We start from the raw sequence: 13,348 nt of genomic DNA, 5'->3' as shown, positions 1-13,348 counted from the left end.
GAAATTACCAGAAGTTTGAGAAATCGATGTTCATGCAATCAGGTTGGAGACTACCCAGATGAAATATGAAGTTTTGCTCCTCTATCCAAAGTGTGGCCTTATGGCAGTAGAGGAGACCATGGTCTGACATGATGGAATAGAAATGGTAAGTCAAACTGAAATGGGTGACGACCAGGAAGACTGTAGGAATATGAAATACAATTCAAAAATAATTACACTAACCTCATTTTTACTGTATACACGGGAAGATAGGAATGTGATTAAATTTTCAGAGAGGAAAGAATCTTTCAATGCTGAGACAGTTGATGGCTGACAAGGTAGGCAGGTAGGTAATTTGCAACACGATGTATGGAACAGAAATTCACAATACCAATGCTCATTTGGCACTTGGACCAGTCATGGGAGAGGGCTTCCTAAAAATAAGAGGGGATGTTGCACTTTTCTCATGGAGGCTTTAAGGACATCTTTGAATCTTCTATTCTTCAGTTATGAACAGTTGGTCTGTTCCAAGAACCTAGTGTCAAGTATGCAAACTACATAGTATGTCTAACAGCATGGACTGAATGTAGTTAAGACATCAATGTTAAAGAGTATTGCTAGAGGTGGTGGTAGAGGCATTGAAGAAACACTTAGATTGGCACACAGATGATACAAAAACAGAGAGCTATGTAGGAGAGGTTAAATTGATCTTTGAATAGGTTAAAGGTTTGCAACAACATCATTGGCCAAAGGACTTGTACTGTGCTCTAATGTTCTTCGTTCTATGAATGTCATCTTGGGAGAGGATAATGATGTTAATTCACTTATCTTTCCATTGGGTTTGAATGATTATGTTGTTGTGATGAAGCCAATAAGCATAAAACATGGATTAACAAGCAGATAACAAGTATAAGGAGTTGTCAATTGATGGAACATTTTCAGCCAGGTTAACTGGAATAGATCCCAAGTTTAACTTCAAATAGCACCATGATAATATTTGAGGGTGTCTAATACCGTAGATGTAAGGTTACAAGGATGTAATGCTGATTCTTTATAAAGACACTAATTAGACCACACCTGGGGAATATTGTGAGCAGCTTTGGGCATCTTCTAAGAAAGCTAGCATTAGAGAGGGTCCAGAGGAGGTTCCTGAGAATACCCCCAGGAATAAAAGGATTAACATATGAGGAGCATTTGAAGGCTCTGGGCCTGTAGTCTCAAGAGTTTAGAAGAATGTGGAGGGATCTCATTGAAAGGTACTGAATATTGAAAGGCCTGGATAGAATGGCCGTGGAGAATGTGCTTTCTATAGCAGGGGTGTCTAGGACCAGAGCTTACAATTTCAGAATACAAGGACACCCCTTTAGAACTGGGTATATTTAAAACAGAAGCTGACAGCATGGGGAGAAGACAGGAAAATAGATTTGAGAGGGATAATAAATCAGCCATGATGGTCTGGTGAAGCACACTCAATGGGTCGGATGGCCTAATTTTATCCCATTTCTTATTGTCTTATGGCTTAGATCGGATCTCAGTTCAACATATCTGACACTGAAATGTACCATAGCTATTTTATTGATCTGGCAAATCTCTAGAGGAACATTTAGGCACAACCTGCTGACTCTAAAGCAAGAAAGTGACAGCTGACACAAGGATCAAAAAATATCATTTGGATCTGGTATCATAAAATATAAAATAATTTGTTTTATAAAAGCATAAAGTTAATTATATTTATCTACTGTGAAAAGTAATCACTCTACAATGTCATTTGATACATGCTTTCCCGAGGTGAATGATAAGAATTTAAGACGTGTGTAAATACCCATCTGACATAAATACATTTCTGATCCATATTTGAATGTTAGCCAGCATTCCTGATATTGTTCTTTGATCAAGTAACATTAGCCAGCTAAGTGACATGATCCGGAGGAATATTTCAAACCAAACACATCAGTCTAACCAAGCGACTAAATGGTGTGGAAACAATAGATTCAGATTCAAATCAGATGGATTCAGATTCAGATAGAGCAAAAAAAAGTAAATATAAATATGCTTTAAAAAGTAGGAAATGAAAATATATGGTTGACCAAACAATAGTTCAACATATCAATATTCTAATTTTACAACAGATTTACTGCAAATGACCAAACACTCAAAATTAATTTATTTGCTAGGTACTAAAGTGAATGACATAATAAAAGCCAATGACTACTTCAAAATAAAAATCAAAAATGTAAGCATTGCAAGGTGAATTATGAAACTTCACCATCCCTCCAGTCATTCAAGAACATCTCACATTTGCAATCCATCATTTTAAGTTCTTTTTTTTTTCTTCTTCTAAATTTACCTTACACTGAAAGTTAGGACACTGCCCTTTGCTGAGACTCTACAATTAAAAATTAGAGATTACCTTTCCTCCAATTATTTTATTGAAACGTTTATTGTCACTTGATTGACTGAAGCAAAGTTGCAATTTGAGATACCGCATATAAGCAATACCATGTGTATAAAGATGAGTCTTTAAGCTCCATACCGTTTCATACCACCCAGGACATGCTCCCTTATCACTGCTACCATCAGGAAGGAAGTACAGAGCCTGAAGACCACAGTCAAAAGCTTCTTTTCCTACACCATCAGATTTCTGAACAGACATTGAAACCAGGAACAGTGCATCACTATTTTTGGTCCCTTTTTACACTACTTAATTATTATATTTTGTAATTTATAGTATTTTTATGTATTGTATTTTACTGTTGACACAAAACAATAAACTTCACAACATATGTCAGTAATATTAAACCTGATTCTGATTCATATAAACATACTTCTTGCTTTCAAGTAAGTATGTTTACAAACCATGAAATAAGGAGGAAGGCTAGTCTAAACCCATTGATATTCTTAACACTGCTTAATTAACTCTAAAGCACATTCATAAAAGTGTCACTTTTTGAAAAAGAACCTCCTGAATAGCTAAGGCCTATGATGAGGCATAAACTGCATACATAAACCACAAAGCATTTCTCAAGCAATTATTTCAACATATGGCTGCTGTGTGGACGACTGACTGAAGCAGCTTGGAACTGGAGGGTGCACCTAAACGCTTTCCCACTCACATAAAACAATGTGCAAACTTCTATGCCCAAACCTTCTTCCACTGTTGCTCCACCACAGGTTATACAATCATTTTTCAGATGTAAAAACTCATACAGAAAAGGACATCTGATACCAGAGTTCAACGTACTTTCAGTTTGAAGATACTGAAATATTTGCAAGTTCAATACCTATTTAAAAAACGGCATCACTTTCTCCAAGGTTCCCTGAGCTCCAGGGTCAGATAAGCAGATCAAAGCTCATGACTGGCATTAAACAATTGTAAATAAACAACTTTTTTTCTTTTAAAAACCTTTGAGAACAGAGGCAACTGCATACAGTCGGCAAATCATCGAATCCTTTTCACTTCCTTCAGTATAAGAAAACAAGTGACTGACACATTTCCTGTCAACGGACCTTCCCTCAGATAAAGCACAGCTCCCTCGAACAGGAAATCCTTGAACATACACGTTGTTGCAAGACTTATTTGTGCTTTTTGTAAGGTTAAAAGTTTTTCAAAAAAATTCATTTCTAAAAATCCTTGCTAAGACAACTATTTTTATGGCGGCAATTTAAAAAAAAGAAATTATTTTATTTTAAGTTTGCACAATTTGTCTTCTGAAAATTTGTTGCTTGGCAGTTTTTTTCATAAATTCGATTGTATTTTTTAAAATTTTGCTGTGATTGCCTGCAAGAGAATGAATCTCAGGGTAGTATATATGGTTACAATAAATTTGATAATAAATTTACATTGACTTCAACTTAAATTTAATTTGAATGCATGCTGCCTTTTTGCAGCCTACTATACAACTAATTATACAGTAATGAAAAAAAAGCTAAGGACATCAGTCTTACTAACTCATGAAAGAACCTTAATCTGCAGGTTTCAGACAAGAAGGCAAAATCAACTTAAGTTTTTGGGTCGACAGGCTGCAGTGCATTCATGCAGAGAAGACAAACAGTTAGGTGCAAAGCACAGAGAAGACAGGCATTGCCTAGAATTATGACACTTCCAGCAAGTTTTACATTTAAATCATTTTATTTTCTGCAGCATTCCTGCTAACTTATCACTGGGAGCAAACAAACTAATTTTTTCTCTTTTACTAAATATAACAAGACAACAGTGTCCTTAAGGAGAATAAGAAACCTTGCCAACTATGAAGTTATGCTACCGTGTCAGCAATTGAATATATGACCTTCATTTGACAGGCACATACTCGGGTTTCAACAGATGACATGAGAAAGCAAGCAAAGCCTAGGGCTTTATGCATCTGACCAGAAATACAGATATCCTTTTTAAGAAAGTGGGTGTCTTATCTTAATCTCCATGGCAACGGTGCCTCTGTCTAGTTATTGGACACCCTGAACTTCCTGTGCCAGCATAAATGAGCGAATCTGAATACGTCTTTTCTAACCACACTAGTCTCTTGACAAAAGTATCCATCCACAAGAGGGCACGGTTTAAACTTCAGTAATGAAACAAACTACATTTAGAGATCAGACTATCAATCTTAGCATAGAATTCAATACAATCCAGACATAATGTTCTGTTTCATGGACTCAAATGGATCACAGAGTAGGAGGAAATGGTTATTAAGTCAAAAGTGCCAGTAAGTATTCCTAACGGAGTTTCTGCATTCCATGCTATTGCAGATGGCAAGGAATAGCATGTGGATTTCAATGTTTCTAATTGAGGGCTTTGTCACAAAGGAGGGAGAAGAGTTGGAGCAGCTGAGCATCATGTCTCAATTACATCCCATGCAAGCAATGCATTAGCACATCACAACTGTACAAGATGATATGAGGCACAAATTGAGGGGACAGCCAGAGACTTTTACCCAGGGCGGAAATGGCTAATATGAGGAGGCACAATTTTAAAGTGACTGGAAGAAAAGTATGAGGGCAATGTCAGAGATAAGTGTGTGTTTTTTTTTACACGTGGAGTCCCTGCCGGAGATTGAACTGATTTTATTACTTACATTCTTCATATACATGAGGAATAAAAATCTTTCATTACATCTCTGTCTAAATATGCTATTTATAGTCATTTATAATACTATGTACAACAAGACAGTCAATATAACATAGAAATACAGTTGTGTCAGCATGAGTTAAGCAGTCTGATGGCCTGGTAGAAAAAGTTGTCTCGGAGCCTGTTGGTCCTGGCTTTTATGCTGTGGTACCTTCCTGGATGGTAGCAGCTGGAACAGTTATGGTTGGGTTGACTCGAGTCCCCAATGATCCTTCGGGCCCTTTTTACTCACTTGTCTTTGTAAATGTCCTGAATAGTGGGAAGTTCACAACTACAGATGCACTGGGATGCAAGAGAAGGTCTACTGCTAGAGTTTTTCTTTTAGCAACAAAGGAGATTGAGAAGTGACTTGATAGCGAAGTACAAGATGATAAGAGGCAGAGATAGAGTGACAGACAGAGACCTTCTTATCTGGATGGAAATGACAAATATGAGAGGACATAATTTTAAGGTAATTGGAGGAAAGTACAGGAAGAATGTCAGAGTAAGTTTTTTTCCACACACTGTGTGGACCGCTTGCCAGGGATGGTGTTAGATCCAGATATATTGGGGCACATAAGAAACTCTTAGATAGAGGCAAATTGATAATAGAAAAATGGAGGGCTATGTAGGATGAAAGGGTCAGATTGATTTTGGAATTGATTAAAAGGCTGACACAACCATCTTGGGCCAAAGGGCCTATACCATGCTGTAATGTTCTATGTTCTGACTAAAAACCACGATCAAATATAAACAGGAACCTGAGTGGAAACTTCTTCACTCAGAGGGAGGTGAAAGTGTGGAACGGGCTGCCAGCAGAGTGGTGGGTGAAGGTGTTGAATTGCAACATTTAAGAGAAGGTTGGAAAAATACATAGATGGGACAGGTATGGAGGTTGGGCTCCGGTCCAGGTGCAGGTCGATGAGACGAGGCAGAAGAGCAAGATATACAAATGAATGGTGTGACTAAACTCACCAACGTAGCAAATATTTCAAAATCTTTTCAAGATTTATCAAAAATTCTCCAAGCTGTCAAGTATTATTTTATTTTTAAATACATCAATTCTTAAAATAGCCATGGAGAAAATAAATACTCATACATTATGGAATTCTTTCACAATCAATGCCAGTGTGACAACAGAATACATTTTATTTTAACCATCATCTCTCCTAAACATCAAATGTTTAGTTTTAATTAATTTATTTAATTCGTTCCACTTATCCAATCCAAAAATTGCAAGCATGTGAAATCATTGAAAATTAGCCAGCTTTTCTAATCCATTAAATGAGAAAAGACAGAGCTAGTTACTAACTACCAGTTCCTAATTATTAATATAGTAGAGACCACATCAGAAGCACTGGATATACTATATGAGATTTGCAAGAGAAGTGTTGCCACAACTGTAAGGACTCTTTACGGCCCTGAACGGAGATCAGGGAGGAGGTGAATACCCAGGAGTAACCCCTCTGCAGCTTCCAGGGATAAGTGCCAGGACGGAGATTCGTGGGGACAAATGGATAGAGGAGCCACAGAGGTAGCGATCCTTGCAGAAGATGAAGAATTGGGAGGGTAAGATGTATTTGGTGGTAGGTTATGTTGAAGATGGTGGAGAATGATGTGTAGTTTTTCATTGACTCTATTGTATTACTTCGTTCTGTGAATGCAGGCAAGAAAATAAATCTCAAGATAGTATTTGGCAACATATATGTACTTTGATAATAAATTTAGTTTTCTAGAGATACACAGAACAATCGGCAGAAACAACACTTAAAGTTATTTTTCTACTTTACAACATACCAGAATCGTATCACATTTAATATCACTGGTATATGTCATGAAATATGCTGTTTTGTAGCAACACATTGCAATGCACAATTAAAAAAATACAATAAATCTACATATAAAAATTAAATTAAATAAGTAGGGCTAAAAAGAATAGAGAGGTAATGAACATTGGTCCATTGTCCATTTAGAAATCTGAAGATGGTGGGGAAGAAGCTGCTCCTAAAATGTTGAGCATGTGTCTTCAGGCTCCTATTCATCCTCCTTGATAGTAGCAATGAGAAGAGGGCATGTTCTGGATGATGGTGGTCCTTAATGACAGATGTTGCCTTCTTGAGGCATTGCCTTTTGAAGATGTCCTTGATACTGGGAAGCCAAGTGTCCACGATGGAGCTTGCTAAGTTTACAACTTCCTGTAGCTTTTTTCAATCTAGTGCAGTGGCTCCTACATACTAGATTATGATACAACCAGTTAGAATACTCTCCATGGTATGTGCACATGAAGAAATTTGCAAGAGTTTTTGGGGTCACACCAAGTTTCCTCAAACTCCAAATGAAATATAGCCACTGTTGTGACTTCTTTGGGATTGCATCAATATCTTGGGCTCAGGACAGATGTTCAGAGATGTTGACACCCAGGAACTTGAAACTGTTCACCTTTTCCACTACTGATCTCTCAATGAGGACTGGTGCGTAGTTCCTCAACTTCCCCTTCCTGAAGTCTATAATCAATTCCTTGGTCTTACCAATGTTGTGTACGAGGTTGTTATTGTGATAATACTCAACCAGCTGAACTAAATCACTCCTGAATACATCTGCATTGCTATCTAAAATTCTGCTGACAAAAATTGTGTCATTGACAGATTCATAGGTGGTGTTTAAGCTGTGCCTAGCCACACAGTCGTGGGTGCGTTGGGAGTAGAGCAGTGGGCTAAGCATGCATGTTTTTCATATATTATATATTTTCGTTCAACTAACAACACATAGACTTGCTGTTAATCCAATTTCCAAGCTGTGGCACCTTGCCTTGTTACAGTCTGACTACTGTATTTACTTACACAACACACTGTACTTCATAAGTAATTCACTGGCAGTGAAGCACTTCAAGGATCATCTGAAGACCTGAAAGTCATCCTACAAATTATTTCTTGAAGATGTCTTTGGGTTACTTTAAAGACCTCAATGTAAAATATAATCACAAACTGGAGAGAAAATTGAATATTTTTATCACTTCCCCCTTTGATAATTAAGATGATTGCTCCATCCACTTAGATCATTAAGACCAAGCCATTCAGTCGCAGAACCAATTGTGCCGCTTAACAGCAACCTTGTCCAGTTTTCCTGTCAATTTCCATTTCCTTAGATTTCAAAAATCTATCAGTCTCAACCTTGAACAGAAGCCAAGTCTCTGAAAACTTTCAAGACTTGCAACACTAAGAGAACGAATCTCTTACCTCAGTCATAATTGCTCAGACAGTTAGTTACCTTGAGACTGTGCCTCCCGGTTCCAAACATTCCATCCAGGTGAAACACCCTCTCAGCAACTGTCTTTTCAGAACCTTGTTCGCAACACTCCCCACACTTCTGAACTCAAATATACTTAGGTAAGCTACATCCAGGATCAATCCCTCTTACTAACATGGCCCCAGAAACTTATAAGTCATTTAACAGATCACAGCACTAAATTTGTTTTTTTTTTAATAGCACTTCAGGATTTTTTAAATATTTATATATCAGACAAAATTACCAAGATTCAATGTCATTTGTGATTTGAATATTAACCTTGGTATAACATCAATAATGTATAGATTTTAAAAGAATCCATTAGAAAATCTACTGCAACATGCAAGTTACCTTCTGAAGGGTAACAAGATGTTTATAGACATAGAACATTACAGCACAGTGCAGGCCCTTAAGCCAATTATGTTGTGCCAACCCTTAAAACTACTCTGAGATCAATTTAACCCTTCCTCCCTACAAAGCCTCCATTTTTCTATCATCCATATACCTATCTAAGAATTTCTTAAATGCTCCTAATGTGTCTACCTCTGCTTCTGCCATGGAAGGATGTTCCACACACTCAGAACTCACTGAAAAAAAATTACCTCTGACATTCCCGCTAGACTTCCCTGAAATCACCTTAAAATTATGCCCCCTTGTATTATCCTTTTCCGCCCTGGGAAAAGGTCTCTGGTGGTCCATTCAATCTATGCCTCTTATCATCTTGTACACCTTTCGTCTTCCTTCACTCCAAAGAGAAAACCCCTAAAATCTTATCCCATCCTCTTGTCAAATACCATAATCTATTCTAGAAAAAGATAACTTTGATGAAATGAATTGTTTTATTCAAAACCATTGATTTGTTTTGGACAAGTTTTCATGACAGGTTATTCCCTTTATTTTCATATTTATTCTCCTTGGGAAAGGAAAATAGCAGCAACTCTCATTCACAAGGTCCTTTCGCCCACAAAACTGCCATTTGCTGGATGTTTTGTTTTGGGGGGGTTGCACCATTTTCTATAAACTCTAGAGACTGTTGTGCATGAAAACCCCAGGAGATCAGCAGTTTCTGAGAAACTCAAACCATCCTGTCTGGCACCAATAATCATTCCATGGTCAAAGTCACTTAGATCACATTTCTCCTCTATCCTGACATTTAGTCTGAGCAACTGAACCTCTTGACTTCCTGCATGCTCTTATGCATTGAGTTGCTGCCACATGAACGGCTGAATATTGACAGAGGTCAGAGGAGAATCGTGAGACTTATTTAAACTGGCGACAGTAACTCAAATAACCAGACGTTACAACAGTGGCGTGCAAAAGATTATCTCTGTTCACACAACATGTCAAACTTTGAAGTGGATAGGCTGCAGCAGCAGAAAACAACATAAAGCAAAAGTCCTATTTATTAAGCCAATCCTGTACCAAATAAAGTGGCTACTGACAGTATTTCACTGAGAACGTAACTGGTCATTGTAAATTGTCCTGTGATTAGACAAGGGTTAAATGGGTGGGTTGATGGCTGATACGGCTCAATAAAGCAGAAGGGTCTGATCCGTGCTGTATCTCTAAATAAATAAGTAAAAATAAAATAATAACCCTGACTTAATACCATCAAGATGAACTGTATTTGACGTGAAGCAGAAACAGAAATTCAGGACTGCAAGAATGATGTAAGAATTTGTTGAACAAAATGCACAAACAGTATTGCTACAAAATGGATAATAACCATTAGCTTTCATGGATTATCTAGATTTATGGAAAGGGCATTGAATTCATAATTGAGTCAACCTCAACTTTGTGCTTTGAAACATTACAGTCAAAACTATTCCAACTTCTTACAATCTTTATTCCTTCATTGTTCAGAAATGTTCTGAATAGAACACAGTGCATTAGCTTTGTTTCAATATATGGCAATATGAGGAAAAAAGTCATTATTAAATATAAAATAACTTTCACATACATTTTTCATAAAAGGTAATCTTCCCATTTCAGCCTCAGTACTGTAAATAAAAAGTGCACGTTAACTCCAGCAGCTTATTGCTTTTATTCTTTGCTTTGAGGGATACTCCATTTTAATGGACGACCACCCCCGCAAAGTCTGCCAGATCTGTTCATCTATAAGACCATAAGACACAGGAGCAGAATTAGACCATTTGGCCCATTGAATCTGCTCCACCATTCCATCGTTTCTGATTTATTTTCTCTCTCAACCCCATTCTCTTACCTTCTCTTCATAACCTCTGATGTACTCATTAATCAAGAAACAATCAACCTCTGTTTCAAATATACCCATTGACTTGGCATCCACAGGCATCCGTGGCAATAAATTCCAAAGTTTCACCACCTTCTGGCAAAAATATCCTCATCTCCGTTCTAAAGGCACGTCCTTGCATTCTGAGGCCACTGCCTCTCATTCTAGACTCCCCCACTGTAGAAAACACCCTCCTCATTTCCACTCTATCTAGGCCTTTCAATATTTGATAGGTTTCAAAGAGATTCCTCCCCACCCCCCATTCTTCCAGCGAGTACAGGCCCAGAGCTATCAAACATTAACCCTTTCATTCCTGAGCTCCTTCTTCAATACCAGCAGTCCTTTCTTAGAAAAGGGGCCCAAAACTGGTCACAATACACTCAGATGCATTCCGACCAATGCCTTACAAAGCCTCAACTAGTTAGGAAGTCAGTCTCCCTTTTTTCTCTCAGGATAGAAATGTCAAAAACTGGGGAACATATATTTAAAGTGAGAGGGGGGAAAGCTTAAAGAAGATGTGAGGGGCAAGTTTTTCTTTACAGAGAATAATAAGTGCCTGGAATGTGGTTCCAGAGGTAATGGTGGATTCAGGCACAACAATGGTGTTTAACAGGCTGTTAAACAGACATATGAACATGCAGGGAATGGACAGATATGGATCGTGTGCAGGAGGATGCACAATTTAATTCGGCATCATGTTTGGTACAGACATTTGGACCAAATTGCCTATTCTATATTCAATGATCACAAAAACATGGATGCATGATCCAGCATGAAAAGATGCAAAAAGGTATATGCTGGATCTATTTTATAGATTTGTGCTTCTCTCTTAAGGGGGGAAAAACGAGGTCCCCTCAGAACATTTGGTTGCCGTGGAAGCATCATACCTCCACCTGGCAATTCCCCCAGAATGATCCAACACAGATACACTGAGCTATCCATCAAGTGTGCAAAAAAATGAAAAAGATAAAATTTGAGATATTGTTCTACTCTCAAACAAAAAATATGAGAAATTTAATCCAGAAACATATAGCTCATCACTGTGAGTTAGTTATTATGCTGGCATTTTACTACTTCAAGAAAAGCACCATTTTTCCCTACCCTCATACTACAAGCATTCATGTATTTATGGGAACAAATATAACTGGACACAGAATATCACTATAGCTGTGAATATACAAAGTGACATAGGATGGTCCAAGAAAACTCCAAGTGTATGAAACAGCTACATTGTTTCAAATAACAAAAATTTTTGGAAGAACTCAGGAAGTCAGGCAGGAAGGGAATAAACATTGTTTCAAAAAGAATCCTGTGCAAAAGTGTTAATAAAGGCCATATTGCAAGAAGACTCAGTTGAAAATTATCATTCATTACATTGACAGAATGCAAGAGAAATAAAGAAGCAGTTATCATGTATCACCTATTTTAAGTTTGTAAAATTCTGTTATCTGCAGTAGGGTAGTAAGATCAAAAACTGTACTTCCACACATCTTAAGTAGTGAGAAACAAAAAGATTAAATGAATCTTGGGGTCAGGCATATTTAAGTCTACATGTTATAATAGTAGTGGGCATAATAGAGTCATATATTTCAATCACACAATATACTGTGACAGTGAATTTAGCACCAATAAACAGTCATTCAACTGTTCACCTGAGGGTCAAACCTTGACCAAAATGCAAACAGAAATCCTCACATATCTTAAACAAAGATATTTAGAATCCCGTAAAGTCACTAGCTTTTGATATTTGGAATCCATCTGAATCATTGGGACAGATCCAAAATGTAAATTTAAAGGATATTTTGCACTGGTTTTTTTTTTTGTTAATAAGAGCAATGGTAAATTGGTAGATGACGAGAGGTTTGGTGATGTTGTGGATAGCAACGAAGGATGTGTGGATCAAGTGGGGCAGAGCATTAGTAGATGGAATTTAGAGCACAACTGGAATTTAATCCCAACAAGAGTGAGATTATGCATTTTGAAGGATAAATGGGGATATAGTCTGTGCGTCGGCACAGACTAGAAGGGCCAAGATGGCCTGTTTCCATGCTGTAATTGTTATATGGTTATATGACTGTAGCCTAAAGAATGTTTATGATCAAAGGGATCTTCAAGTTAAAGTTCATTGTTTTGCATGGATGAAAAGAAAATGGAGAATTATGTGAGAAAGGGAGGGTTAGATTGATCTTAGAATAGGTTAAAAGGTCAGCACAACATTGTGGGCTGAAGGGCCAGTACTGTTCTATGTCCTGAGAGTGACAACATAGTTAGAGACCGTAGGATGGTGAAAGAGGCATATGGTAAGCATGTATATGGCGTGCACAGAATATGAAAGTTGGGAGATTGTGTTTAAACGTCACAAATCACCATATTTGGAGTGTCGTGTGCAGTCCTAGATGCCACTCTACAGGTAGGATCTGGCTGTACTGAAATGAGTAAGGAGGAGATTCAATTCACCCGCATGTCACTTGGATTGTGGCACCTTTGTCACAGGGACAGACTGAATAGGCTTGACTTGTTTTCCTTGTACTGAAAGAGGCTGAGGGGTGACCTGGTCCATCTAGAGTAAGTTATGTGAAGCAATAGTGGATAGACTGAATCGCTTTTCCCAAGGTAAGGTTATCAAAAACAAGAAGGCACAGGTTTAAGGTGAGAGGAAGGATGTTTAAAGACTATTTGAGGACAGATCTTTTTTTTAAAAAAATGCTAAGTACTGGATATCTGAAACTTAC

The 13,348-nt window shown here is 37.6% G+C and overlaps 1 protein-coding gene across 10 annotated transcripts in view; it reads right to left on the bottom strand.

The window, feature by feature from the left end:
• Positions 1 to 13,348, bottom strand: part of foxn3 (forkhead box N3) — a 378,764-nt gene that overhangs the window by 343,002 nt on the left and 22,414 nt on the right. Inside the window, exon 1 of one of the 10 annotated variants that reach the window (XM_059961357.1) lies at positions 3,261 to 3,410. The exons of the other annotated variants lie outside the window; for them this stretch is intronic. The gene's annotated coding sequence lies outside the window, so the exon portion shown is untranslated. Of the gene's footprint in view, positions 1 to 3,260; positions 3,411 to 13,348 lie in introns of those variants that run through there. 10 annotated transcript variants of the gene reach the window in all.

The sequence above is a fragment of the Hypanus sabinus genome, chromosome 2 (genome assembly GCF_030144855.1).
Source record: "Hypanus sabinus isolate sHypSab1 chromosome 2, sHypSab1.hap1, whole genome shotgun sequence".
Taxonomy (NCBI): Eukaryota; Metazoa; Chordata; class Chondrichthyes; order Myliobatiformes; family Dasyatidae; genus Hypanus; species Hypanus sabinus.
Note: the sequence above shows the minus strand (reverse complement) of the source record. Positions and strands in the feature narration are given on the sequence as shown.